Source organism: Calidris pugnax, unplaced genomic scaffold (genome assembly GCF_001431845.1).
Source record: "Calidris pugnax isolate Ruff unplaced genomic scaffold, ASM143184v1 scaffold31, whole genome shotgun sequence".
NCBI classification, from domain to species: domain Eukaryota; kingdom Metazoa; phylum Chordata; class Aves; order Charadriiformes; family Scolopacidae; genus Calidris; species Calidris pugnax.
In genome coordinates, this window is record NW_015090786.1 from 1,455,232 (window position 1) to 1,481,540 (window position 26,309).

The 26,309-nt window shown below is 40.6% G+C and overlaps 1 long non-coding RNA gene across 5 annotated transcripts; it reads left to right on the forward strand.

Annotated features, from left to right (window-relative positions):
- Positions 1–1,832: 1,832 nt before the first annotated feature.
- On the forward strand, positions 1,833–26,309 carry LOC106902736. 5 transcript variants are annotated; one of them, XR_001414574.1, is made up of 6 exons: positions 1,833–1,989; positions 3,162–3,283; positions 6,571–6,882; positions 16,757–16,879; positions 24,220–24,280; positions 25,758–26,309. It is a non-coding gene; the product is annotated as an uncharacterized LOC106902736 (long non-coding RNA). The 5 variants fall into 5 exon arrangements; XR_001414572.1 differs by having other exon boundaries at positions 1,834–2,118; XR_001414575.1 differs by lacking the exons at positions 1,833–1,989; positions 3,162–3,283 and adding an exon at positions 3,392–3,565.

Here is a 26,309-nt window from a genome sequence, read left to right on the forward strand (position 1 = left end):
GACATCTGTTAACTTTCACTAGGAACAACTGTGTCCCACTGTTGTGGGACAGTCTATACCGGGAAATGAAATCCAGCCATCATGATTAACCACTTTATTGAACTTACTTTTCTAGTTATATCAGCTGCTCAACACAACCGTAACCAAATGAGAGCCAAAGTTTTTAGCAGATACCCAACATGATACAATACAGCCTCTTTTAATTTTTTTAACAAGGAGAATTTGAACCAACCCAGTTCTTTCCCTTTTCCTTTAAAGTCTGCTACCACTTCACTATACAGTAGTATCCCACCATTACCCAGTGTCTGTCTGTCTTCCTTGAACAGCAAAATATTTTTGTGTCTTGATGTTATTCTATATTATTTCTTTGAGATCCAGATTAGTATCTTACTGCGATTATTGCTAGTCCTTCCCATGAATATGAAAATACATCAGTTTTGGTTTTCTTCTAATCTCAGCCAACATCCCAACACTGCATTAGGTGTATATTCTTTCTTTGCATGTATTGTCTGACTACTACCAGTGTAATTTTCTTTCTCTTTGCTACCTTACTCTAACAGATGCAAGCAGCTTGGGTCTACTGTGTGCCTTTTTGACACTTGAACGCTCTACACCGTCACAGGAGACAGGTATTTGTTAGGAGCCTCCATCTCCCATTAGTCTGGAGAAGAGAAGGCTGAGGGGAGACCTTATTAATGCTGACAAGTATCTAAAGGGTGGGTTGAAGGAGGGTAGAGCCAGACTTTTTTCAGTGGTTCCCAGTGACAGGACGAGGAGCGAGGGGCACAAGCTGGACCATGGGAAGTTCCACTCAAAAGTGAGGAAGGTGAGGGTGACAGAGCCCTGGAACAGGCTGCCCAGGGAGGGTGTGGAGTCCCCTTCTTTGGAGATTTTCAAGCCCTACCTGGATGCAGTCCTGAGTAAGGTAATGTGCTCCGGGCAACCCTGCTTCAGCAGGGGAGTTGGACTAGATGATCTCTAGAGGTCCCTTCCAACTCTGAGAATTCCATGATCTCTGCCTTCATGTGCTAGCATTTTCCTGAATTAATTTAACCAGGAAAACATACATTAGCTAGTTAAATATTTCTTCCAGGCCCCAGGAAATATTTATTTTATTTAAATAAAGATGTGAATGCGATAGCAGGATTCTTGATCCTGAAGAATTCATAGAGGCAGGGAAGGCTATCCAGTCCAATGGCTCTCCTCGCCGTCACTGCGGACACATCCACCCGCCCTGCTCTGCAAACCCACCACAAGGTGCAGCTTCGTGTCCAGAGAAAGCTTAAGGACCAACACTCCTAATTGCTAGCTGCAGGTGACTTGTGCTGCCATGTGAAAGTGTTTAAATTCAGGAAGACAGTGGCACGGACAGTTTTCCCTCTGGCTGAATTGTTCACCTCTTTTCTTAGCAAGGAGGTTGTTGACACCGCCATTCACAAACGTTTTATTTTTACCACAGCTTAGACAGGTGAGCATGAGCTCCGCTACGTGGCAGGACGCAGAGGGGTGACACCGCCAGGTCTCTCTGCCCGCTCCCCTGTGCCACACACGCTGAAAGGCGGCCTGGCGCTTCCCCGGCCCACATCTCTCCTCAGCGGGGCGGGGGCTCGGGATGGAGGCCGTGCGGCAGCCGGGCCTGGCTGAGGGCTCCTCCTCACCGCTCCGCAGGCTACCCCAGGGCCACACGCCTTCTTGCCGAGAGAGCCCAGCGCGGGGCTAGGCCGGCAGCCTCCCTCAGGCGGCAAACGGAGCGGGAAGAGCTGCGCCGGCCAGCCCCCTCCGGCCATTTCCGCCATCTTGTTTAAGGGCAAACACCTTCCCGCGCCCGGGAACGAGCGAGGAGTCACGGGACTTCCGCCCTGGATCAACATGTCTGAGGGAGCGTCGGCCGGCTGTCGGTACTCTACCCTGCTGCTCCGCCTGGCGTCTGTGGGGCGAGTAGGCCGCCGGGGAGGACGCGGCACGGAGGCGAGCTCCTCGGCGGGCCCGGTGCGTGCCCGAGCCAGCGGGGTCAGTAGGGAGCGCGGCCCGGGCCGGGGCGCAGGACCCTGCCGGCGGGGTGCCCCATCCTCGCCCCGCTCACCCTCAGCGGCGCCTCTTCACCCCCGGTGCCGTGAGGTGAGGGGCGGGCTCAGCCCAGGCGGTGAGGGAGAGCCGAGGCTTCGGCCTATCTGCCCTGCCCCGCCCCAGGTTAAACTGCGATGTCTGGGGTGTGCAGCCTGTGGGGGTTTAATACCTCACAGTTACGTGGGCAGCCCTCAGCCAGGTGAGAGCTGGAAGCCCTGGCACATAGACTTTAGCTGTGGGGCAGCGCGCTGGGCCTCAGAGCTGGTTCTTGGGCACCTCTGGTAACAAAGTCTTCCTCTGCCTGGTGCCCAGATGGCATATGGCTGCCACAAGAGTGGTCCCAGGTGACGCCTAGCTGCGTTGGTGAAGTTTCATGGTGGTTTGGGTATGTACGTAGCAGGGCCTGGCATTAATCCTTAGCAGGCTGCTGTGAGGATTGGCTGCAGTTTAAAACCAAGATGGGTCTTCCCAAATGAAGAGCCACTTTAGAAGGGAAGGCTGTGGAAGAGTATTTAATAATGCTTGCCTTCAGGTAATGCTGTGGATTCTGTATGTTCCTGTGTCTTGGAATAAATGAACACTTGAAGGCAACACGGAAAGTAATTAAAGTGTCCTAGCGAGGACCTAGTGGTTCTGACTAAGGTTGGCAAAAATAGCTTGAGAAAGATGTATGCTGCCTTTTGTGGATTTTATTCTGTTCTTGAAAAAGCATTGTAAGAAAAATTATTTTCATTAATACAGAAAAAAGGAGTCTTTTTTGGAGGCTGCTGTTTGCCTTTAGGTGAAATGCTAGTTTAAGTAATAATGCCACATTGATGGTTCTTTTTTAAAAAAATAAAATATTGTTTTCTAATGTCTTACATAGCAAAGTGCTCTGTGTGTTCTTGTGTCATTTCTTTAGGTGAAAAGATGAAAGTGAGACAATTTTGTGAATGGTGGTAGGGAACTGGTTGGTTTCAACTGTGTCTGACAAATCAACTATAATCCAGACATCTGCCTTTAAGTACTAGTGATGAAATGCAGCAATTGGTACTCTTTTTAATACAGATCTTGTTGTCTTTCTCAATCTGATTGGTTTTGGTTTTTTTTTCCAGACTTCCTTAGGGTCAACAGTGTTGTGGTAATCCCAAGCACAAATACAGGCTGAGTGGGGAAGGCCCTGAGGAGAAGGACTTGGGGATGTTAATTGATGAGAAGCTCAACGTGAATCAGCAATGTGAGTTCACAGCCCAGAAAGCCAACCCCATCCTGGGCTGCATCAAAAGAAGCATGGCCAGCAGGTTGAGGGAGATGATTCTGCCCCTCTACACCGCTCTGGTGAGACCCCGAGCTGGAGTGCTACATCCAGTTCTGGGGCCACCAACGTAAGAAAGACATGGACCTGTTGGAGCAAGCCCAGAAGAGGGCCATGAAGATGATCAGAGGGCTGGAGCACCTTTCCTGTGAAGACAGTCTGAGCCTGGAAAAGGCTCCAGGGAGACCTTATAACAGCCTTCTGGTATCTAAAGGGGGCCTGTGGGAGAGATGGGGAGGGACTCTTTATCAGGGAATGTAGCAATAGGACCAGTGGCAACAGTTTTAAACTGAAAGAGGGTAGATTTAGATTAAAGATTACGAAGAAATTCTTTACTGTGAGGGTAGTGAGACACTCAAACTGGTTGCCCAGGGAAGCTGCAGATGCCCCATCCCTGGAGGTGTTCAAGGCCAGCCTGGATGGGGCTTTGAGCAGCCTGGTCTGCTGGGAGGTGTCCCTGCCCATGGCGGGGGGGTTGGAACTAGATGGTCTTCAAGGTCCCTTCCAACTCCAACCATTCTGTGATTCTAACAGCATTAAAGGCTTCTGTAGCTGATCAGTTCTGCTGGCTGTCATGGATAACAGCTGATCTGTAAAGGTTCTGTGCCTTTATGAAGTATACACAATATATGCGTCTTCACTCCTGTGACACCTGAAAAGGGATAGGGTCCTCCAAATCTTATAAAATTTAGTACCCTCATGGAAGAGAAAGTCACAGATTATTTATACCACCCAAGGCAGGAATTGAGCAGCTTGACTGTTGTAAGAAGCAGTAGTCAGTTGGGTGGTCACCTGGACCATGCTAGTCAGATTTCCAGTGTCTTAGTCTTTTCAGGTCAGGTGCAGCACATCTTGCCTGTAACCCAGGTGGATAGATAAGTGAAACCAGGGGCTAGGGGAGGAATTGTGACAAAGTAAAGGGGCTAGAGGAAGAGCAGGAACCTGCAGAGCAGCTCCTTTTAAGAAGTCTCATCAAGAAAAGCGTGGAGTCTGTTTTATCTGTTAAATGTCTGAGCTGGGTCACTTGGGATACAACGAAGAGACTTGTGAGGCACAATTCTTTTTGCAGCACGTATGACTGAGATCGGTGTTAACAGAATGGGCAGCCTCAGCTGTGAAGAGACTTTGTGTGCTTGTGAGGCACAATTCTTTTTGCAGCACATATGACTGAGGTCGGTGTTAACAGAATGGGCAGCCTCAGCTGAAGATCCTCTTGGGAAGGACTGAAGCCATCATGAAAGGATGTGGGAGTTTTATTTACATGAAGCCTGTGGTGTTACATGTAGGTTGCTGAGTGAAAAACTGACAGTTGTGGCTGAAGATAACTTTTTAATCCATACCTGGCAAGAATGTAACAACTGTATCAGTAGATAATCTCACTGTGGTTTACCGCTGTTTTGTTAATTAAATGCATTACATTGGGTTTGTGCATTTATTATTTTAGGATAGTATTGAATTTATGGCTTGCTGAGAGAGGCTTTTCACAGAGGACTTGCTGCTCACACTCCAAGAAACTTGATAACTGCTCATGAGAGCTGTTTATGATCCTTTAGATGTCAGGGTTTGAGCTTCTCTGTATATTTAAAAGAAAATAATACCTGTCAAGTATGAGAGATTCCTATTTGGAATTGTCTTTTGAGACAGAGCGAGTGAGAAGTGTGTCTCTATATATGGCTAGATTGTGTGGGGTTTGATTCTGTAGCTTTCAGAATTGTCACTTTGAACTCAGAAGTCAGGCTGGCTGTTTCTGGATGATAGTTAAAAAACGGGCCAATCCTTGTCTTTACAGACTTTTGTGTGCTCAAGGGGAAGAATCAAAAGTATTTAGGGTTTTTTTTCCCCCATTTATTTTTACGAGGCTATTCAGTTGTGAACTGTAGATGGAGGCTTCTCTGACCAACAGGTATTTCATGGAATGCTGCCATCGAGTTACTCTGATTCCAGAAACCACACCATACCATGGCAGAACTATTATGTAGGCTTAAATAGTATTCACAGTTTTCCATTAAAATAGGTGAAATAAGGAATTTCAATTCTGAAAGAATTATTATTTAGTATTGAATTTATGGCTTGCTGAGAGAGGCTTTTCACAGAGGACTTGCTGCTCACACTCCAAGAAACTTGATAACTGCTCATGAGAGCTGTTTATGATGCTTTAGATGTCAGGGTTTGAGCTTCTCTGTATATTTAAAAGAAAATAATACCTGTCAAGTATGAGAGATTCCTATTTGGAATTGTCTTTTGAGACAGAGCGAGTGAGAAGTGTGTCTCTATATATGGCTAGATTGTGTGGGGTTTGATTCTGTAGCTTTCAGAATTGTCACTTTGAACTCAGAAGTCAGGCTGGCTGTTTCTGGATGATAGTTAAAAAACGGGCCAATCCTTGTCTTTACAGACTTTTGTGTGCTCAAGGGGAAGAATCAAAAGTATTTAGGGTTTTTTTTCCCCCATTTATTTTTACGAGGCTATTCAGTTGTGAACTGTAGATGGAGGCTTCTCTGACCAACAGGTATTTCATGGAATGCTGCCATCGAGTTACTCTGATTCCAGAAACCACACCATACCATGGCAGAACTATTATGTAGGCTTAAATAGTATTCACAGTTTTCCATTAAAATAGGTGAAATAAGGAATTTCAATTCTGAAAGAGTTGTGAAAAATAATTTGTCATTCATTACTAAAATGCTAGAGTTGTGAAACCCTGAGTCAGTAAAAGCTTTTCAGCTTTTAAAATGTTAATTTTATGGCTTATTCAGTAAATGGAATGTATTTTGCCCCCTCAGTGCATCTTTTAAATAAGATGTCTGTTACAAGTTAGTGGTGTTTACAAGCTCTTGTCTGATGTGGTGTTGTGGTAGTTTCAGTGCATTGTGTAAATATGCAGCTAATACGACAAGTATAGAACATTATGATCCATAACAGATCCACTGCATAAATGGGAATCCTCTCTTAAAGAGAGACAGAGAAGTTGCTTAGAATGTTCTTTTTGTATAGACGTCTCTCTGAATCTTTATTCCATCAATGTGTGTATCTATTTCTTTATTTGTACTTTCTTATTCCATCAATGTGTGTATCTATTTCTTTATTTGTACTTTCAGGGTTGTGGTGTGTGTCTGTGGTGTTTTAGGGGTTTCTTAGCACAGTGTCTCCCAAATGAGCTTCAGAGACCGGAGTTAACTTCCCTATTATTTCTTTATTTGTGATGACAGGATCAGTTAAAGCTTCATCTCTTCTCAAGAACCTGCTTGCCTCTTCTTAGTGACAGAACCAGCCCCTGAGAGCACTCTGACCTGCAGCCAGTTGCTGTTAACGAGCTGAGAAGTGGGCAGGTGAGTCCAAAGTGTAGTGATTTGATGTACCTTTTGCTGACCCTGCGTCGTCCTTCCAGGGTTTGCCAGCTGCACACGGAATTGGGTCAGGGAGCTGATCATGGTCAATTATCACCCTTTGGCTGGGATATCTTTCTTGGGTTAAGCGTCTTCTCACAGCAGAATACTTAAAAAGACAAAGCAATAACAAAGGTTAGTGATGTTAGTATTTCTGTAGAGGTTTAAATGATCAAACTGAATTGCAAAATCAAGATTATTTGTACTGAGGTTCCTACAAAAGCCTTAACTGATATGCTTACTGATTTGATTTGTTCTTGAAGTACATTAATCGTGACTCTTGGTTGCATTACTGATAAAGTTTAAAAAATAGATCTTGAATTTTATGCACTCCCTCTGCTTTCTGTACGTAACAATTCCTAGAACAGGGAACTTTGCATGGGAAGGAACGTAGCCAAAGCACTCAGTGCTTCTACACTCATCATTCTGAATTGGAGCACTAAATCAAAGTGGAAGTAATCATCTAGAATTGGAGTATGATGTCAAGAAGACTGAAAGCACAGCCTAGTAATTTAACCTCCACGTTGAAAAGGCGAGAATTAGTTTGCTCTTGTCATTTAAGAAATGATGACCTGCCCCAAGAGAATTTTTTCATGGGAAAGGGGTGCCTGTCATATCTATGTAACTGTAAGCCAAGGGATAGGAATGAAAAATTGAATGCAATTGCATGGAAAGACTATTGGATTGAATGGTGATCAATACTGTGTTGGTTTTTTTTAAGAAACTAAGCTGTACAAGCCTAAACCTGTTCTTGTGACTCAAAAGATTGAAAGCAGACTATGTTTATTAAAATAGCTCTCAAATAAAGGCCCAAGCTGTTGCATTAGTGGTGTGCCATTCTGGACGTTTGTCGAACAAATTCTCAGCAAGAGCTCAGCAATTCCACTGGCAGGAAGAGCACCATGCTGTTTGGAAAGCTGTGCTCAACTTCCCAAGAAGTGTAAAGCAAGAATGAAAATAGATAATTAGCTCAATTTTGTAAACTGCTTAGCATTATTTAAAATTTTGGTATTTCATGTAATTTCTATTAATGAAGAGTTAAAAAAGAATCTGTCCTCTCTACCCTGTGTTCCATATATGTTAGCCTTCACCTAGCTACTTCCTCTGCTTCTCTGTTACTCTGAGTTGTGTGGGGTTTTTTTCCTGGGTGAAGATTAAGTTCATGCATGATGAAATCTGGGATTTTTGGAATCTGTGAAGTCTGTCCCTGAAAATACGTTGGGTCATCTTAGCTGCGTTTCTATGAGATTTGCTGTGGTTATATTATGTCTGTGTGATTGTCTTGTCCAATGTAGTATCTCAGAGCACAGCTACAGGGGATGATTAGAAACAAAGGCAGGATTAATCTTTTTTGCTTCAAAGCCCAGTACTTAAAGCATACATACCCTTGGTTTGAAGAGTACTTGCTTTGGTCTTAAGGCTTGAGTTATGAACCTGTCAGTCAGAGGATTGTTCCTCTTATTTTTCTGCAGAAAAATATACTGTTTCTTAATTTACAGTGTACTGTGTCTACGGTCTAATTTATTAATGCATTATAGATCACTTTGCATCTGATGAGATCTGTCTTATCAATTGTCTGAATTTATTTTTATCTTGTTTCTTTATCCTGGTGTTCCCTTTTTAAAGATTGTAACTTCATCATTTTATGATCGTTCATCAGTTTCCTTCCAGTTTAGTTTTCCTCGCTAGTTTCTCTTTGTTAGAGTGAAATTTAAAAGTATCTTATAAATATGTAAGCTGCAAGTGAACCCAGCAGAAGTGTTTTACTAACTTTTTTATAGATACATTCCAAGAACCTGTTGTCATTCTTTCTATTTTAATTTTGCACAAATTGTCTGAGTAATCAGTCTGTCACAACCTGGGGGGGGGAACAAACACAAACCTGCTCCAAATATTATGACAAGTTTCATAAATATTTTTAGTTATCCTAAGATAGCAACAAAGTTTTAGTCTTTAGGTGTGTTTTTCTGCACTCAATGGCTTCTGTCCTTAATTTTTAACAGGAAAAGTAGTTATACTCAGTAATTCAGTGGCAGTCATCAGAAACAGCTATAAAAAAGTTAAACTGAAAAAAAAAAGTTGTACTTACAGAAAAATAAGATTTTGGAGGAGGAAAAAAAAAAGTATGTGTATGTTTATGTTACCTGATATAAGTACTTCCAATTTGTGCAGAGTACAATTGTCATATGTTCCTTTATCAATTCATAGAATGGTTTAGGTTGGAAGGGACCTTAAGGATCATCAAGTTCCACCCCCACTGCCATGGGCACTTTGGGGCTTTGTGCAAACTTGGAAACCTTAATAATCAGTTAAACTTTAGAAGTATGTGTATGTTTATGTTACCTGATATAAGCTCTTCCAATTTGTGCAGAGTACAATTGTCATATGTTCCTTTATCAATTCATAGAATGGTTTAGGTTGGAAGGGACCTTAAGGATCATCAAGTTCCACCCCCACTGCCATGGGCACTTTGGGGCTTTGTGCAAACTTGGAAACCTTAATAATCAGTTAAACTTTAGAGTATTTTGTAAATAAGATTCAAAGTCCAAAGGGAGAAGATTTCTTTCTGTCTTTCCCCCTCTCTCCATACCTTCCAGTCCCATTTTGGGGAAGAACTTCAGTCGGTTTCTTTTTTCACAGAAGGTCATAGGAACTTTGGCCACATCCATGTCCAGTTTTGGCAGCTGAACATACTCTTGTCCTTGCTAATGCAAGTCTTAAATGTTTTGGTTTGCCTTTTTATTTGGACACAAAGAGATGCTACTTAAACTTTGTGTTTGCTTTTCATTTTAAATGACTTTCATAAAGTTATGCAATGAGTTGAGCTTTGCTAAGCAAGAACAATGTGGTTCTGGCAAGTGCCAACTACCCTTTCCTGTCCTTTTTTGAAAAAAAGTTGCTGTGAAAGATGAAAAGGAAAGTAAGTCACTTCAATTTATATTTCTAGGTAATAATACCCTTAGTTTCTTCATTGGTTTTAAATATTATACTTAGGATATCTCACAGATACAGATGTGCTCTAATCTTGGACTCTTGGTTACTCATACTTACCTTGTAAGGTGTGAGACACCTTTGTCAAATGTTGCTGGATACCCTCAGTTAGTGTTGCTACTATTAAATTATTCTGGTTGCAGACAGTATGACTACAGCTTCTGTAGTCCTCAGTATTTGTGCTGTGCTACAAGAAAACTTTTCATGGTGAGCAACCTAATAAATTATCTTCAGTTGAAAATGTCAAAAGACTCAAACACACAAACTGTACTGTCTCAGAAGGCACACTTGTGCATGATCCTAAAATGCTGGCAATTCTTGCAAATCTAGCATCTGTGTCTAAAGAACTGTATAAACAGCACTCTCATTTGGGAATTTGAATATCCTGTTTCAGTTAATGTGAATGTTAGAAGCACACAAGCTTGCTTGTTCTGGTCCTTCAATCTCATTTTCCTTCTCCTATTCTGTCACCTGACACTAGGGGGACAGACAGGTTCTTTTAGAGATCCCGGGCAGAGTGAGGATGGTACTAAGCTGTAGTTACAATTAAAGCTTTCTTTTCTTAACAGGATATTATTAGTAGTATAGCACAGAATTTATTACTAGAATGGGACAGGATTTCTACAAGCAGTACCAGTGTAGCACAATTTATAAATAGTGTAATACAGCATTTATAATACGACTTAACTTAAATTTCTAATCACTGCAAGTCGGGTCAAATCTTAGTATGTGGTTTGCTGTATCAATAAATATAACAATCATAATCTAGACTTGAAAAATCATACACAAGAATATGAGTCACTCCCTCAGTCCTGGGAGGATGCAGAAGACAATGGAGGTGTCCCTGGTCACCGGGGGGGGGTCACAGGTCTCACTGTCCAGCAGCAGTTGGGGTCCAGGTTCCCACTTGGGACTTGCAGCTGCTTGATGTTATAGCCAGTGCTCTGTGTGCTGTTATGGTTTTTTTGGGCTCACCAGCCTGGCCGTGTGCCTGCCACCCTCAAGGCCAGCAAGGAAGGGAGTCATCGTCCTGGCGCCCAGCAACCTTGAGGTTCCTGGCATTGTCATTTTTTAACAATGTTGAACCACATTCCCAAATATTGTCTTTAGGATCTCGGTACTCATCAAATTATTATTAATTTTCTTTGTGTTCATGTATCTAGCAGGGTAGACAATTGAAGAAATAAGTTACCTGTTAAACTGAGGAACTCTAGTTTGAAAATTAAATCTCTTAAGTCAGTTTCTTCTAGTATGGAATAGACTATCTTTTGGATGTTTGTGGCTTCCTGAATCTGAGTCATTAGCTTAGACATCATCTTTTTAGATGCCTGAAGGTGGCTGAAATGTAGTATGCCTGGAGTGCCTTATGCTTTTGCAGTTACTCAGTTATGTCTGATGTGCAATTGTATTATGAGAACGCACTTCTTAAGCAGAGGTTTAAATCCTGTATTGTAAAAGAAAGTTGTGAAACTTAAATTGCTTAACATGTCCTTGTGCAACTTGAGGCTTTTCTGAGAACTCCTGGTGGTGAAAGCCAAGGAGACAACTGAAGACTGGTACTTCACTGAGACCTTTTCAGGGCTTCTGAGTACTTTCTTGAAGAGTTGACCTTTAAAGCTGATTCAGGAGGCTGTCAACAGGAGTAGCTTGGACATCCATAATCTCTGCTTCTCCAGGTGAAATACCATCTCTTTCCATCTGTTCAGGATGGACTGTCGTCTAACTTTCTTTCCCATGTTGCTTCTTTTTTCTGAAAGAAACAGCTCCTGTAATACAGGAAGTCCTTTTAATAAATACCACTGTGATAATTAAGTTCTCCCCTCTTCCCAGGAATTGAATTTCCTCCTGCTGCCTTTTTCTATATTCATTATGGACTGAAAATAAGCAATTAGGATGGTATTGCATTATGGACTGAAAATAAGCAATTAGGATGCTGCTCCCTCAATCTAGGGAGTTCCCTCACTGTACTGTCTTCCTTTATATGAGGCTTTTTGCTTGTTTGGCATAGCTTTTTGCTGCTCAGGATGTTTTGACGAAGTGCTGTAAGAGTCTTGAGAGATTGTGATGGTACGTGACTCCTGCTAAAGCAGTATCCTGATTTTTCACTCTCATCTCTTTGCAGAGACTGCATGTGGTATAATAATATATATCAGATGAGGCTTGTGGAGGGAGGTAATTATCTTTATAATTTATAATATCTTTATAATGAGACAGGGTGCCAGGCAAGCTTTTGGTCACACATTACCTCAAAGGGCTGAGACAGGGTGCCAGGCCAGCTTTTGGTCACACATTACCTCAAAGGGCTTATGTGCCCAGATGCACATCAGGTCTTTTTTCCAGCTATATTAGTTCATCTAATAAAAGGTATTACCTCTTTGTAGAAACATTGCCTTACTTGCAGCCTTCGTGACGTAAGCACGCAACAGCATGGCAACCATTACCAAGGCTGACCAACATGCTCTTCTCTGTATTGTTTCCAGTTCCCCCCCTCTTGGTTGCCATATGTGCTTTTCAGGTGTAGAGTTTTTATATTCAAGAAGTGATGAAGTCCTCTTTAATCAGTGTGGTCTCTTCTTTAAGTAAATTGAGAAAGAAAATTTAATTTGTCTAAATCGAAATGGAAATTTCACTTCGCGGTGCCTCTGGCATCTTTAAATATCACTTTAGTGCATGGCTTGTAATAAATGGGATCCAGATTTACAACTCTGGGAACCTAAAGGTCATCCATGCTTCAGGTACAAGCATGTGTAATTTATCACTATGTCACGTGTATTTGCTTTTAAAACTTAGTTGTGTTCATGAGCAACACAATGCTTCATGGGATGGCACTTACTGTTGCCTTTCGGTTACTCAGTGAAGGGTGCTGGAAACTTGTTTCTGATGCCAACTTTACGCAGGATGTATTTCCTGCTTGAGATAGTAACTACAGCCAAAAGCAGTTTAACTAATAAGGTTTAGGATGTGTCAGTAGTGATCTCTTCACTGGCCCTGTTTTACCTCCATAGATCTTCTCTGTTTTCATGTGAATAGGTTTTACTTCATGATGAAGGAAGCCTTTGATGATTGTTTTGAGGAGTAGTTTAGTGTCACATACAAACCTTCACCCTTTTTCTGTCAATGTTGGGCTTTTTTAAGATCTACTGAAATATTTCCCTTGAATTTTTGAGGGGGAGGAGGGAAACTATTTGGAAGGAAGTTATTGATCTTAAACAGAAACAAATGAGGCATCAACAGCTCTGTTGAAGCAGCGTGTATCCATAGCTACTGAGTGATGCTAAAATGTAAAACTTCAGAATGTTTAAAATTGTGTGATTACGTCCAACTTGTCTGCCTCTGACACTGAGGAGTATACTGATGGCCACCTGTAACTGCCAGCTGTGTGGACTTCTAAGACAAATTTTGGTTTAAATAAGAGTATCTAGGGGTGGTTTAAATTACTACTCTTCAGAATTCCTTATTTATACTTGCTTACTTTGAAGTATTTCAGGTGGAAAATTTAATGTCTCTCTTCTTCTCATAAATGAGTGTGTGTGTGTGTATATAAATAGTATCAATACGATATACTTGTCTAAGCAGCTACAGTGATCAAGAAGATGAAGCCAGCAAGGCTGCTTTGTCATGGGTGTTTGCTGTGATGGTTTTTTTATTGTTCAATTAGCAATAAAAAGGTCTGTGCTGGCAGTGTAGTGGCTAATGACTTTCCATTGTATAAGCTGATTTTTAGGTTTTTTTACTGTGATCTAATTAGCTACTGAGAAAAGTGCTGCCTCTTCAAGAGCAGAAAACTTAGCCATAGTGCCCCATCATGTATAAATTTTCATAAACTGTGTGTGTTTATACTTCTAGCAAAATGTACAAACACTCCCTGAGTTGTCTTAATGATTATCTGAAGAAGCCAGATTTCAGTGTGCTTTCAATGTTTTTGAAATTATGATAATTTAGTAATTTATAGCAGAATGAGGAAGTATTTGATAGCCCACTAGCTGTACCCTTCTTCAAATACTATAGGCTTTTATTATGGCTTTTGAAGAAGATAAATCACTTGAATTTGAGTCAGTTGCCACTAGATTATCCTTTTCTTCACTGAGTATCAGTACTCTGACTCATCCTTCATTTCACAACCTCTTCAAGGTATTTTTTGTTTGGGAAGTTACAGTGTCCTTACTCTCAGGAAAGAGAAATTTAATATAATTAATGCCACATCATGGTTCTGAGGTTTTTTTTGTCTAATGATTGCAAACAAGGACTCTTGACGTGTTGCTTGTCTTGATTATGAATAAATATCTAGAGTTAGGCTGACGTAGGAAGGATTATTTTTTACTAATTATTGAGTTGCAAAGTGATCTGTTCTCCAGTTCACGCTCTCCCCCATCCCTGAATGTTGCATTACAGTCTTACAGTCAAATTCTAAACTTGCCACAAAAGCAGTAAGTGAAACATGACAAAACATAACTTTCTGAAAACAACTGACCCAGGTGTTTTTCTGTATTGATCTGTCATTAAAAGGGTATCTCCTATAGGTGTCTCTTAGAATTTAGTCTCTTTTTGTCAGATCCATTCCAGGAAACGCTTCCTCTCTTCATATTGAAGTAATATAAATGTGAGAGTAGTGATTTTTTTTTTATTCCCTTTGCAAAATACACGCATAAAATGATACACAATTACTTAAAAAAATGACCTTTTAATTACAAGTCATGGATTTGCTCTATAGCTATTTGATTTAAATTTTATACTTTTATACAAGTGCTTGTAAATGAGGAAAACCTTTTTCAGAACTTTTTTTTTTTAAACATAGTAAACTTCATAGTGTTTGAAGTCTATGTCTAAATCTGTTTCAAACTGGTTTCTGAATAGAGCTCCTGGGAAAATTATGATGGATAAGAACATACACATACAACACTTGCAATATTAGCAGATTCAGGTTTGTTTTTACCAACTATCTTTTGCAGGTCTCTTAAAAGAAATTCATGATCCACACGCTTATGACACTGGTTGAAAACAACTGGTCTCAAACTCCTGTAAAATTTCTCATGTTTCTTTTTTTGTTTGTTTCTTTTTCTGTGTTCTTAGCCAGCAACTGTTTTACCACAAACCCTAAAAACTTACAGCTCTTCTCTAGGATAGCTGGTGGTGTTGAGCACATACTTGCTCTGTCGTGGCTGGAGCTACACTCAATGTACATCTGAATTCATAGCTTATGGATAGATGATACAATGAGCTTAGCAGTTAATTAGAACAGAGTCAGTACTACTCAGCACTTCCTAAGGGTGTAGAGAAAGAATTCCCTTAGAGATTTTTCATTTTTCCTTGAGCTGGCTAGTTTTTTAGCTTGGTAATAATCATCATCACTTTTTGTGGTCTTAAACCAACACTTATGCGAATAATGGAGTTCTTACAGTATGTTTGTTTTTCTCAATACCAATGTGAGAGGTAAATAATCTTATATGAAAGCAGTAAGGAATGTATACAGCTGAAAAGTATGCGCTAACTTTTGGGACCTCGCTGTAAGAGTGCTCTTGCCCCTGTTCTGTGTAGTACTATTGCAGTTTTGGGATAGTCTTGATGTTTTGTGGTTTTCTAAATTTAAAGAAAAAAAAAAACCTGCATCAGTTTTAATGTGTTCTCATGTGTGTTTTTCAGGGTCAAATATCTGATTGAAAAAAGCATATTCTTCATGGCATCCTGAAAGTATGCCTTATGTATACCACTTACGTATGGTCATTCTAAATCATTGTTCTTGAGAACGTGGTTTTTTTTAAGTATTCAAGTTCATACACAGCATTGAAATGGCATTTGTTCAGTCTTGAGTCAAAGAACCTCAGTGCGGTAGAAAAATATTTAAGGAGTCAGACTATACTGTTAGCACAGTAATCTCAATACATGGAAATAGAGGAGTTAGCTTTTTTATTAAACTCGTTTGGAAAATATTCATTTCCTGAAAGATATACTACATTAAGTATTGCTATGCTGCTTAATGATTTATCTGAAATATTGAGAAAGAGATTAAACTCAAGGTACACAGTATTCTTACATACTAGTTGTATGGGACTGTAATTTACCAAGCAAGGATACAATGTATTTAAATGAAAAAAAAAATATATATATTTTTAATATATATTCTTGAGATTGTTACCTGGGATCACTTAGTTCCCTACTGAATTTTAAAGTGCCAGATCTGCTTTCTGGATTAGTTTGAAAAGCTTTATTTATTGAAAACTCATGGTACAATTAAAGTATTGATTTAAGCAGGGTTTGGAGCCTTCTGAGATGAGAGGGGTTTGAGGGACTGTATAAAAATAGAGTGCTTTGCTGAAAGAGTAGAAAAATAACTTGGTGGCCTCACAGCTCTAGTTATCAGAGGATGATGTTCCTTTCCATGACAAATATTAAGCTCTTCCTAGTCAAAATGTTTGGATAATGAGGTTGATAGTTTGCCTACAAATGTTCCCATAAAAACACTAAACAACTAAGAGGGACAAAAATGATTGAGTTAAATGTAGTGATTATGATCAAAATGTCACGGAAAAATTACTTTTCTCTTAAAAATGAATTTTGATAAATTCATTTTTATCAAATTTCTGGATTGGAAAAAAACCAGGCTGTTCTTGATCCTTGTTGATGTTGGTCAACAATTTGGTGTTATCAATGACTGAAGTTCAAAGCTTTCATATACTGTGTAATATCTACACGTAGAGCGAGGAAACTGCTGGAGATCCATCCACTCTGCTCTTTAGCAACGCTGAAGCAAGGGTACCCTATTCAGTACTGTCATTAGGTATCCTCATTTCCCTGTTTGTGCTTGTAGCAGTCTGCTCCTCACGTTCTTTGAATAACCTAAACTTGGGTAACAAATTAAATAGGACCATATAGCTTTGATTATTTTTTTTTGTTTAATTTTACACTGAATAAAGATTTAATCATTTCAAAGAAAGCGGCAGCTTGGCATAAGGCAAAGTTGAGGTCGTCTTGGTTTTTTTTTGCCTACAAGCAATCACTGAGTCACCTTTTTTTCTTTCAGAGTTTGAAAAAAAAGTGTGATGGGACAGGAGGCAGAAACAAAATTTGAAGCTGGAGCTCGTGGCCTCGATCGATGAAGAGTTGAAGCAGACACATCCTGGACACACAAAAGGACAGCTGAAGAGTAAGAGCAATGCATTTAATTTTAAGGGGAAAACAGTACCAGAACTCTCAGACCTATCTAAACAAGGAAAAAGACTGATCTTGGAGTTGAGCCTGGTCAGTCTGTTTGTAACAACGAGGGGACAGCTTTGCTGTAATCAAGTTGAACTAATATCCGTCCTCCTTGTTTCCTGCTCGCCTTCAGCTGTGTCTGAAGTTGCTCAGGTTCACGGCAGTTGGCTCAGCCTGTTCAAGGTTGTGGTCATAGCTGGTTTGCATTAGCTGGTTTTGAACTAAAAAATGGGTACAGTAGTAGGAGAAAGGAAGCATATTATGTGTGGCAGGAGTGTATGTTGGGAAGGGTTAGTAGGCATTCCTTATGTTTGAATGTGGGTATAGAGGAATGAGATTGCTCAAAAAAAGTGTGCTGCTGCTCTTCCCTGCCTGGCCTACCCTACTCCATGAATTAAGAAAAAGAAATGCAACTTCTAAAAGCTCCATTCAGGTATGAAGGGGCTGGGAGCAGTCCCTTACATTGACAGAAACGAAGGTGAGAAAAAGGAGCCTTTTTGTGTCTCTGTGGAGACTTCTTCCTTCCAGGCCTGGTGATTCTCAGGGTATTATTCTTTTTCACTTGGCAGGTTATAAGTTGAAAAGTGAGTCTTGTCTGTTGTGTGGCAGTTTGAAGCATTTATATTGCTTGAAAGATTTACCTCTCCTAAGTCTCCTTAGGCTTCTCCCCAGTTGCAAAATCATTAGCTGACACGTTCTAAGAAATTATCTAGTCCTGGCTGCTATCTTCACTTTAAAGTTACAGAAAAAATTGCTTGTTTGTTGACTATCCACTTTGCATGCACACAAAAGACATCTATGTTCTTGCACCCCTGTTGCCTGTGGCTTGCAAAAATGCTGAAAACAAACATTACTTGAGTTGAAATTACATGGCTTTATGATAACAAAGAATTTTACTTGGAAGAAAACACTTGGCTTTAGTAAAGACCTTCTCCCTTTTTTACTGCTTTGCTCATACACCTTGAGAGAGAATGTGTGTCTGCACAATAGAGCTAATAGAGGGGTTGAAACAACTTACTCCATGGAAAGGTACTACAACTGAGGCGTAAGACAAGTCAGTCATTTAAGAAAAAAGTCGTGGGCTGTGTACAACCCAAAATTTGCTTCACCACTCTTGCATTTCAACTCCTGTCTGGCATGGTTAATAATTTTGTTACCAAGGAAGACTCCTTAATTGAGTGTATGTTATCCTAAGGTTTGTGTAAAATGAAAAAACTACATTGCTAGTATTAAACTGCTATTTATTTTATGCAGTGAAGCATGTGGCTGATTTAAGTCACCTTAGTTTTTCTTAGCAGGTCTGAACTTTTGCCGTCATTAGCTTTTATTGGAACACTTCTAAATAATGCTATTTGCTGCTGCACAGCATATGGTGTGTTAATGCTTTCTTTTTATTTTTAGTATGCCAGAACTATGTGTTCCTCCCTACAGCATGAGCTGGCTTTCCTTCTTCACATTCCTTGCAGTCCATCTGCTATAAATGTTTCTACAGTACATCGAACGATGATGCTAAGATACTGATGTGTTAAGTCACTAACAATAAAAATAAAACATAAAATTTTGTGGTGTATTTTGCCTGAACACATTCCACTACCAGTTCACAATCAAATAGCCTCTGGTTTTTTTAAGTAAAATCTTATTTGGAAGCTTTTAACCTAAAATCAGCATTTGTCACGTTTGAGAGCATCTTTGATGATCTGAAACTTTCTCATGTGGAATGCCTACTGTTTTGTGGAGAGGAAAGATCAGAAGATTACTTGTGATTAGGGTGTAAAACAAGTTCTCTCAGACTTGGGGAGAGCATCTGAGTGTTTTTTCCAAGTCATTGTGAAATGAAAGAGGATACATGCCTGTTAGACACAATTCAGCTAGTAAGTTACATTTTCTGAGAGGTTGAGTGATTTTCATTGGATAATTCTCATCCAAAACCAAAACGCTTATTTTTGGATGTTGTGGTATAAAACACTGTGTATTTGTAAAGCAGCAGAGGTTGCCACTTCTTCTTGCTTTACCTCAGCAGTTATTGATCTAAAAATACTAAAAACACAGTTGTATTTTTCGCAGTGGGATCCTCATGATTATTGAGCGTACGTTAGGAGTAATGCTTGCTCTGGTGGAGCCTTGAATTTAAACTGCTGTTAAGGAAAAGTCACAGATCTTGTGATCCCACAGTGGGAAAAAGGGAAAACAGGTGGTAAGGCTACATATAATGGTTCTTTCCATTGTTACCAGTGCTCTGACAGCTTCCCCTAGGAGCCTTTCTCTTTAGAAAAGAGATAAAATAGTAAATAGAACTGGCCAGGCATGTACAGTGCCTGTCAGCCTCTGATTCGTGCCATCTGTAGTACAGATCCTTGGGTTTAAGAGTTGGTTCTTTACTCATTTATGCAACAACAGACAATTTTATTATTTGTTTTTTTTAAAAAAAAAAAAAACTTGTCAGAATTTGGCATGCTTCATTCAGTAACACTGTAGTTAAATTAGTGTTGTCTGTCAACACCTATGTATGACTTTAAAAAAAAAATAATCTTGAGTAAACAGTTGATTCATAGCAATATTTCTGCATTCTTTACCAGTTCCAGATCAGTATCTAAATAGTAGAGCAGCATACACCCACAGTCTTACATGTAGCAATACTTCTGTATTTAATAGCAGCATTTTCTAACACATTTTTCCTCGGAATAGAAAAGGTTTTTAGGTGAGAATTCTGTGCTGTGTTTGGGTAGGTACAGATAGCTTGTACTAGTAAATGGGCATACTGAATCATCAACAGCTGCTCAGGGATGAGCAGAAACCACCATATCCCTGGTGCAAACCTAGGTTACATCAAGAAAAAAGAAACAGGCAGAACTGATGCTGCCTCATCTGGATGAGCAAGACAGATACTAAGTCAGAACCCTTCAGCACGCAAATGAACGTTGTATCCAGGTTTGGATCTTTGGCAGAATGCTTGGGAAATGAGTCTTAAATATCTGTGTATAACATGCCACTTCTGCTGTGTCCACATCCAAAATTTGGTGGGTGAACCGAACTTTTTTTTTGTAAAAGCATGTCCATCTACCGCCCTTAATTAATTTTCTCTACGATGCAGCCTTTTCTTCAAACCCTCGTGCCAGTGAGTAAGTATAGCAGTGTCTAGCTTACGTGAGCTATCTCAAATGGGTATTTAAAGGGTTAGGCACTGATTAAAATCCCACTGATTCTATCCTTGAAGTAGTAGGGTGACTCAAAATGCCTTTGTCAGATGTCTTTGACCTCTCCAGCTGTCCTGTCAGTGAGGATGAGTCAGAAGCTGGAGCCCTACAACTAACACTCACTAAATCTGGAAGGCTCAACTGTTAGCATAACTGATTGTGCAGCGTGGGGCAGGATGTGAACTGGTGCAGTACTGAGGTGACCACAGCCTTTCCAGAGTGCTGCCACGTTTTTTGGAGAAGACAGGGAAGTCTCTTGGTCCTTTGTTTTATTCTACGCTGACAGTGAAAACAGTGTTTTCCTGGAGAACTGAGCAGTCTGTGGGCTGATGGTAGAAACAGTGCTCATGGGGACTTCTCAGGCTGGTTGTATGGTGGATGTTCTGTTCACTTTCTGTGCAGAATTTGGGGGAAGCTGCTGAACTTGCAGCCCGTGTGATACTGGAGGTGACTGGTCTGCGGTCCCACTGAGCCTGAAAGAAAGTAGGTGCCTGGCCCAGTCAGAAAGGTCTCCATGAGGACTTGGGCATCCCACTGTTTAGTAGAGATATAAACGGTGTCCGTGCAAACTCAGTTCACGTGTTCAGTCCTGGTGTATCCACACCTGTGTCACCCAACACTAAGGGGACAGACAGGTTCTTTTAGGGATCCTGGGCAGAATGATGATGGCAGTAAGCTGTAGTTACCATTAAAATTTCATTTTCTTAACTGGATATTATGATTAGTATAGCACAGAATTTATCATTAGAATGGCATAAGATTTCTAAAGGAAGATTCAGTAAAGTACAATTTATAAATAGTGTAATACAGCATTTATAATACAACTTACAATTTCTAATCACCTGGATCCTCTGCAAGTCGGGTCAAATCTTAGTATGTGGTTTGCTGTATCAATATAACAATTATAATCTAGACTTGAAAAATCATATACGAGAATATGAGTCACCCCCTCAGTCCTGGGAGGATGCAGAAGACAATGGAGGTGTCCCTGGTCACCGGGGGGGGTCACAGGTCTCACTGTCCAGCAGCAGTTGGGGTCCAGGTTCCCACTTGGGACTTGCAGCTGCTTGATTTTATAGCCAGTGCTCTGTGTGCTGTTATGGTTTTTTTGGGCTCACCAGCCTGGCCGTGTGCCTGCCACCCTCAAGGCCAGCAAGGAAGGGAGTCATCGTCCTGGCGCCCAGCAACCTTGAGGCCAGTAGGGAGGGGAAGAAGAAATCTGTTTGTGTATTTGGTTTACAGTACCTTCAGTGCCTGCTAATAAGGGAAAAAATGCAGGACCCAGTCAGTCACAGAGGATGGCTGCTTGCTTTATAAAATGGCATTACTTATGCTAACCACATTACCAGGAGTGGCTGCCAGCCACACACCTGATGCTGGTTTTGGTAGCGCTGTCCTACGAATGTTAAGTAGAAATATCCCTCCTCACCATGAGGATAAAGAAAGACTTCACAGAAAGTCATCCTGTGCAAACCATGGTTAGAGCCCCTATGTCAGGTTTGTGGCCCTCTCTCCCTCCCTCTGAGCCTTCGAAAGGAGAGCTCTGTGCTTTGTGGTCACCTGGCAACTACGTACACAATACAAGAGAGAGAGATTTTTTTCAAGTTACATCATCTTGATTTAGCCATAGTTACAAACTGCCATTGCCAGGCTATAGATTTATTTTTTTTCCAGAGAAACTCCGCAGATCTAATGGCAAGTTCTGTAAATTTTAAATTAAATATCCATAGATAGGTAATTTTAGATCTGTAGGCATAGAGAAACATTGCGTTTCTTTATTTTGTTGACCATTACCCTGGCTGCATGTTTGAGTACAATTGTGTTTTGGTTTTGCTTTTAGTGTAGTGTTAAAACTTCACGCAAACAAAGCTTTCATTTTATTTCCATAATGTCTCCTACAGGCTTCAATAGACATGCATACAGAAAACGAGATTTAGTCTTAGCTTTATAATGTCTTAAAAACACAGCTTTCACAGCAGTAGTGATAAAATTTTCAGCTGTTTTTGAAGAGTTTGTTTTGTTTTTTTTAAGCCAGCCGGACTTGGTGAATAGTTGTGAAAAGAAACTAGTCAGTATAATAAAGTTCCTAAGCCTGAGATCTGCTCTAGGCAGGGTCAGAATAAAACAAACTGCAATAAAAATGTTCAAGCTCACTAACTAGGAAAGAGTATCTTGACAAACCACGATTTTGAAAAGTTAGGGAAACTGGCAAACTAAAAGGGCAGTGTAAAGGCTTGCTGAGGGGACAGTTTATGGGATTGGATAAATATCTTAAAGAATTAACCTTTCTTCTGGCCTCAGAACAGATGCAGCTTCCCTGGAAACAGTAGGGGAGGTATGTGAGAAAGCAGTGTTCTCTGTTTTTTGAAGGAGCAGTGCCTAGCTGAAGAGAACTAAAGGACAGCAGTTTCTGAACAGTATCATGGGGCTGCTTTAGCAATTTCACTAGTAAATCTGTAAGTGGTCCTGTGTGTGTGACTGGCTTGGTAAAAGAAGAATTCAGTGTACAGGTTTAGAGTACAGATTCTGGTTCATAACCACAGAATGGCAGGGGTTAGAAGGGACCTCTCCAGATCGCCTAGTCCACCCTCCCTGCCAAAGCAGGTTCACGTAGAGCAGGTTGGACAGGAACGCATCTGGGCAGGTTTTAAGTATCTCCACAGAAGGAGACTCCACAGCCCTTCTGGGCCACCTCTGCTCTGGCACCCTCCAAGTAAAGAAGCTTTTCCTCATGTTGACAAGGAATTTTCTGTGTTCCATTTTGTGCCTGTTGCCCCTTCTCCTGTCACTGGGCACCACTGAAAAGTGTCTTGCCCCATCCTCTTGACACCTACCACCCTTTAAGGTATTTAAAAGCATTAATGAGATCCCCTCTCAGTCTTCTCCAGGCTAAACAGGCCAATGTGTCTCAGCCTTTCTTCATAAGATTGATGCTCCACTCCCTTGATCATCTTTGTAGCCCTCCACTGGACTCCCTCTGGTAGTTCCATGTCCTTCTTGAACTGGAGGGCCCAGAACTGGACACAGTGCTCCAGATGTGGCCTCACCAGGGCAGAGTAGAGGGGCAGGATGACCTCCCTCCATCTGCTGGCCCCAGTCTTTTTAATGCACCCTAGGATACCATTTGCCTTCTTGGCCACAGGGGCACAGTGCTTCCTCATGGTCAACTTGTTGTCCACCAGGACTCCCAGGTGTCTCTCTGCAGGTCAGCCCCCAGCTGGCACCGGTGTATGGGGTTATTCCTCCCTAATGCAGGACCCTACACTTGCCCTTGTTGAACTTCATCAGGTTCCCCTCCAGCCTGTCCGGGTTTGGCCGTATGGCAGCACAGCCTTGTGGTGTCACCTGCTCCTCCCAATAATAACAGTAATACTTGTCACTAATGTCTGAGACTTGTTCCTCAGCACTGAGTGACAGACCTTAATGAGGAGTAGGGAAATGAAAGAAATATTAATTTGTTATTTGTAATGTCCCTAAAGGAGGTGGCTTTGGGACATGATTGTTGCTCTTACCTAGAGGAGGGCAGAGGAGGAAGTGATACATTGCTGAGACTACTGTAAAGTTTCAGGGTAAGGCACCAAACATGTACAAACAACAGACAGAATCTGCCAGAACAGTGAAGTCCAGATGCTCTGTCTATATTTGTTTCTTACATCTGCAAAATACAGAAGGTTACCAGTTGCAGCTTTGTCCTTTTCTTTGTTTTTGTTGTTTATTTTTTTTTTTAACATACGCTCTCAGCATAATAGCCAGTTTGTGTGGGGAAGAACAAGCAGCCTAGCAAGGAAAAAAAAAACATTGGTGCAAATTCAAAAATAGCTTTATTACATTTTACTAACTAAACAAAGGTGATGACAGCTGCTATTGCAGTTGCAGCATAGATAGCATTTCAGTCACCAGCTGTCCAATGAACCCTGGTGGGAGGCTGCCACAGCAGTAGTTTTAACCAAACTGGGAAGGAAATAGCAGAATCCTATGAAAACTACAGCAAGTAATTACTTTCTATAGCATTGCTCACAATACAAGAAAACTAGTAATTTGGGTCATATTTTCTTGAAATCAAGTCATTTATTTTTTCCCTTATAAAAACTTACAGGAATCTGAACAAGCAATGAACAACAGTGGATTAGACACAGCCACGGAAGACGACATTTCAGGTAAATTAGATTTAGGTTCACCAGTTACCGTTGTTCTGTTTTCAGTCTGAGGGTTTTCCAGTTTTAAACAGGCTGAAGAGAGTTGTTAAATGGCCATTAGCATAAGGAGAGATATGACATGACAGACTCCACAACCACAGAGCAGGTGGTTTTTGTCCATTCATATCGTATCTCTGAATGGCCTTAAGAAGCAGACGAATATCTAATATAATTTATTCTTGAAAATAAACTTAATTTTAAAATTTAATAAGAACGCCGTTAATTTTACATGTCAAATATATGGTTAAAGTTACTCATGGGTACTTTGTGAAGAATTCCTACTGTGCTTTCGATAAGAGTAAACTGATGCAAGCCATGTTCTTCTTTCAAGCTCTGGAATTGAGCTGGCACAACAGTAATTTTAAGGAGGTCCAAAAGTGAAAGGGCATGAAATGGAGGCCTTTGAATGACAGAATCATGGATACAGTACATGCTTGTTTAACTAGTTTCAGGTTAGATAAAAGTTTCTTCTCATGCCTTACTCGGTTTGATTTATGAGCCCTTCATTGCCATAATGTTCAGAACTTCTATGTTATAAAATCCTACTTGAAGAAATGAAAGCTTGAGAAAACTGTGGTAACAGTTTGTTGTATCTGCTTTTCATTTTGGAATAAAACAGTGTTAAGTTTGGATAACCAACTGAGCACATATGCTTAGGTTTTTTTACCATAGGAACTGTTTTTCCGCAATTACCGACACATGGGCACAACAAACTGCTCTAAAGCTTCTGTAAAGTTTTCTGGCAGGCGGTGCTGCCCATGAAGCCTCCTTCCCTTTTTCCCCAAATCTGCCATCCTTCCAAATACTTTAACTTTGCAGAAAGCCCCTCAAATCAGATAGTCTGGCCTGAACTTGGAACTCGTTCTTAGCATGTTAAGAAATAGGTTTAGACTTGGATATTATTGTTCTTTTGTCTTCTTTTTTAAGGGACGAGAGGTATGGCTTCAAGCATTTTAAGACTTAATTTTTTTTAAAGAAACTGACTGCATTTAATTGAATGCTATCTTAGCTTTTTTTAAAATACACCTTTCCAAGTTTGTAACTTCCTTGTAAGTATGAGAAAATAGTCTTTTAGGATACACTGCGGATTTTCATGGGGTATAAAACATCCTGTCTAATTGGGAAAAGCCTAAATCAAGTATTTCTCATACATAAGCAACTAAGAAATGGATACCACTTCTGTGCCATTTCCATAGCAAGCTGTCTTGAAGGATTGGTAGTAAATATGAATGTAGGTCTGAATTTTCCTTTAAAAAAAAAAAAAAAAAAAAGCCATTGGTCATGAATGGAAATGGGTTTCACTAATCATAGCTTAATTTTAGATCTACTGTGGGGAACAGTAATCATAATTTAATTTTAAAACTTACTGCCAGTCTTTATTATATCATTGTCTGTTAGATATCCGGTGTGCTGACTGTGCCATCTGCTTTTCCTGCAGGGCATGTGGAGAAGGAAAATTAATCACTTAGCCATCAAAAAAAAAAATGAACAGTACTTCAGTCAGATGCACAAGGGCAGCATAAAGCGAACTGAAAGGATATTGGCTTTGGAGAACAATCTCTTCAGAAACTCTCTGAAATGTCACCTACCTTGCCTATTCTACCCAGTTTCATCATGAACACAGACATCTCAAAGGCTGTCCAAGGTTCAAGGAAGATTAATTTAAAGCCAGACCTCTTAGAGCCGCTTCTAATTCAAGAACAACCTAATATGTGCAGAATTGGGACTCTAGAAGCACTTTCTGTTATTTGAATGGCATAATACCTTTTTTAGAGGTGGAAGGCTTGCATCAAATTTGGCTATGAAGTGCCAATGATGGTGTTTGGTACCACTGACATCCCAGGATGATTTACATGTGGCCTTCTGTGCTTGTTCCAGGGGCAACATACATGCAGGCTCAGTACCTGGTTTGTCTTCTGCTTTCACAGGGATCAATAAAGGCAACTGTATGTGAAAAACAAGTTATAGCACGTAACTCTCAGAATTACAG